This window comes from Mesocricetus auratus, unplaced genomic scaffold (genome assembly GCF_017639785.1).
Source record: "Mesocricetus auratus isolate SY011 unplaced genomic scaffold, BCM_Maur_2.0 Super-Scaffold_100013, whole genome shotgun sequence".
NCBI lineage: Eukaryota > Metazoa > Chordata > Mammalia > Rodentia > Cricetidae > Mesocricetus > Mesocricetus auratus.
In genome coordinates, this window is record NW_024429196.1 from 58,006,351 (window position 1) to 58,010,596 (window position 4,246).

Below are 4,246 nucleotides of genomic sequence, written 5' to 3' on the forward strand. Positions count from 1 at the left end.
TGCTTGTGCTAGCTCAGTTCATGACTTAAAGAAAACTCTTCTGTTAGAGGAATAATCACATATATGTAGCATTCCTGTAATGGTGCAAAATTTGCCTCGATACCAGTATCGAGTTACTATCAGCCCACAAAGAAGCCACTTTGCATTTACTCTCCTTGTTTCCCTATATTTGGATGTTTTGGATACTGCCTCCATCTCACAGTCCCAGCTCAGGAATATCTGACCCTCATTAAGTTGCTAAGGCTCTGAGGGCTGCTGTTGTGTCCTCGGGGTAGCAAGTCCCCACTTTTCTTTGAGAGAAGAGGACTTAGTTCTTTGTGATTCCTCAAAATGCAACATCTTTGGGAGAAGCCAACAGCCTGAACAGTGCTACCTCATTCAGTCCTGTAGGTCACTACTGAGGCACTGCCTCAGCAGCCATTTTGTTAGTGAGTGTTATTTTTCTCAAAAAGGAAAGAAGGAAAGGGTTGAGCTGGAACACAAATCCCCATTCCACAACACTCTGGTTGTGCTCATGTGCCTTTGACATGAATATGACGCTTTTACTGAATGGTATTTGGGGCCCTCTGGTGCTAGACAAGTCTTCACCTGTGTGACATGAATGCAAAGTCACCCATACATGCACTGTATCTGAGGGGAGAGAAGAACAGAAGGGACTTATCCAAAATTAAAAGAAGGTATTGACTTCTTTAGAATTTCTTACTGTGATATTAACTGGTAGGCGGTAGGTCTGTTCTAGTTTGGTTTCTCTAGCTGTGATAAAACTCAGACAAAAAGCAGTAGGTGAAAGGATCTATTTAGTTAATGATTCCAGATTGCAGTCCTTTATTTGGTCTGTTGCAGCAGCAGGATCTTGAGACAGCTTGTTACATCACATCCACAGTCAAGGGCAGAGAAAAAGGAATCCACAAATGGATGCATGCTTGTCCTCAGCTTGGTTACTTCACTCATATACTTCAGGACTCCCTATCTAGCAAACGGTGCCACCCATGGTAAGATAGGTCTTCCTATACAAATTAACCTAATTAAGATAATCTCCCATCAACATGCCACAGGCAACCTGATGTAGACAATCCTTCACTGAAACTTTCTTCCTAGCTAATACTAAGTTGTGCCACATTGACAATTAAAAATAACAATCTTGGAGTCTTTAAGTAGAATGAGAACCCATCAATATTTGCAAGTTTTCCATGGGAATGAAATAGAGTAAGAAGCAATAATTCTGTGTTTGCCCAATGCAAGGAACTCAAAAAAGTTAACTTGCTCAACAATCCACTTATAGACAGATGAAATCATATCTTATTGAATCATATTTTCATTAAAATGCAGAAAGTTGATAAACACAACCATAAAATTTTCAGCCTTGACTACACAGTGATGTCTTACAGATGCCAAAGTTTCCAAGTGTAACATGGGAACTTAAAGCAAACCCTTTACCTCCCTTCCCCCCTTACCCCACCATAGGAGAAAGTAAATGAATGGCATATTGAATGGGGTCAGAAAAGGAGGGTAGCAGATTGGAATGTCACTTGGAGGTAGCTAGATAAAGAGTACATATCACTAAAAACAAAATAAGGTGTGTCAGTAGATAATAAATGTTGACATGGAACTTGGCTCCTTCTGTCACAGCACAATTTATCATTCTGCATAACTCTGATTGGATGAGTTTTTCAGAAACTGAAAGAAATCTCAGTTAATTTTTCAGGACTGATGAGTGCCATGTCATGTATCTGTTCTTAGATTTCAACCTCCAGTTTGCTTCTCTCTTGGTAAATAAAGCACTTATAAAAAACACAGTAAGACAGGCTCTTACTTTTAGTTTCCAAACAAGAAAAATAGCTTGCTCATACATGTACATCACACACACACACACACACACACACACACACACACACACTCAAAGATGAATAGTATACAGGGTATATCTTAATGAAATAAAAATTATTATGAGTTTAGGCTATTATATAAGAATTTTTAAATGTTCATTTAGTCTTATATCTGAATACAGGCTTTATCCAATGAGTGTTAAGGGTTAAATATCAATCGACTAGCTAAACAGTTAAAGCCATCTGCTTTCTTGGCCATAACTCTTAAGACTTTGAGAGCTTTTCTAGGTTGGCTTCTATGCCATCCAGTGATCACCTTTGACATTATCTGACAAGCTTCCCAGAAGTGGGAACACATGAACATCTGGTGATTTTCATCTTATCTATGGTTTATCTTTTCAAAGGACAAAGATGTTGAGAGTTCCACAATAAAGAAGTCACTGCAGAAGCCTCTACCTCTAAGCACGGTCACATGGTGTGTGTTGTTCACTTTTGAAAGAACGTTCATGAATGAGTTACAGGAAATCACATTTCCATCGCATTGCATCCTATGAACCATGGGGCAGCATCCCATGCATCATCTCATACACCTTTCACAAAGGCTTGGATCCCTTTTTCAGGTAAGTGGAAGTTGGATTTCTGACAGGTAAATGGCTCCTATGCTTCTAAACATGGGAGCTGAGGGAGGGGTGGTCCTGCAGCTCTCTCCTCACCATTCCTTTCTATGAAGTCCAACTGTTTCTCTCTGGTCTTAGATTCCTTTGCAGACAATCAGGTGGACATAGGGGATAGCATAAATATATCAGTATTATAATCAGAATTCAGCCTCAATTCTTTCAGAGATTCATGTTAGGATTTGAAAGAAAAATGAGTGTGCCCACTTTAAGAGCTCTGGAAATGGTACATTCCTTCACCTTAAGAGAGGTGTGGAGGAGACCTTGAAAGCTGGGGAATATGGAGAACTAAGTGAAAGAGTCTCAGCTCAGGTAGGGTGGGGCCACTAAGAAGAATCGCTTGAAGAGCCACTGAGAAGGGCCACTGAAAAGAGCCACTGAGAAGCACCACATGGTCTTAGTCAAATCACTGAGAACGGATAACTTTGTGGCTGATCGGACACATACTGTCACAGGTGCCCAAATTCCTCACACAGTTCTATTAAAAACCTGTTTCCCTGATAAGGACAGAACTTTCCCAAGGCCTCATAGCAGGCAAGTGGAACTGGGATGTTTGGTTTGAGCTGAATTAATCAGATGTGGCTCTGTCTCCTATGGTTCATGTGCCAAAAAGTGAACCTTGCTGGAAGGTAGGAAGAAATTAGCCAGGAACTCTAACTGCGGGTGGGAAGTAGGGCCTTGGGCAGGTGTTTGGGTTGGATTAGATAAAGTCATCATGGAGCGCGGGATTTGAACCCACATGGCTTTAGAACAGTGGTTCTCAACATTCCTAATTCTGTGACACTTGCCTCATGTGCGGTAACCCCCAACCATAAAATTATTTTCATTAATACTTCATAACTGTAATTTTGCTACTTTTAAATTATCATATACATTTCTGTGTTTTCTGATGCTCTTAGGAGACCCTCAAAAGGAAGCCACTGCTTCAGATGAGGAAGGAGAGAAAGTGGGACACATACACATGCATGCATGCACACCTGTGCATGCTCACACACACACACACACACACAGAGAGAGAGAGAGAGAGAGAGAGAGAGAGAGAGAGGCCTCTCTGTTGTGATGCTTTGTAATATCCTGGTACTCGGTTAGCAAGACCGTTACTGGAGGTGAGGTGGTCCCTTGATCTTGCACTTTTAATAAGGAGTCAAAATCAACTTCTTTTCTTTATAAAGTAACTTTGCCTTGGGTATTTTGTTGTAGTAATGAAAAATAGATCAATACATCTTCCAGGATTTCACTGGCCTGAATGTCCATCTGACTTTGTTGACCTCTGAAGCATTTCCTTCTTCAAATTCTGTGTCAACTGCAGATTTTAGAAGTTCACTAATAAGAAAGTCAGCCTCTTCTAGTTGATTCACTGTAGTGTAGTTCTTTGGAGAAAGTTTGAATTGTAAGCTGCGAAACTGTGACATCCCACAGAAGACTGTGGCTCAATAGCACCATCCTTTGCTACTGTAGTCACTGTTTGGTTTTCTTTCTCTGGTATTCCTCTTTCTAGTTAGTTTTTTTAACTGATGTCTGATGCATATTTTATTCATCCCACTGTGAAGAACACTTCATATTTTTCCTGTTTTTCTGCTACCTAAATAAACACCATCTAGTAATGAGAATACTCCTCTCTCTCTGTCTCTGTCTCTGTGTCTCTCTCTCTGTCTCTCTCTGTCTCTGTCTCTGTCTCTGTCTGTCTGTCTCTCTCTGTCTGTCTCTGTCTCTGTCTGTCTCTGTGTCTCTGTCTCTGTCTCTGTC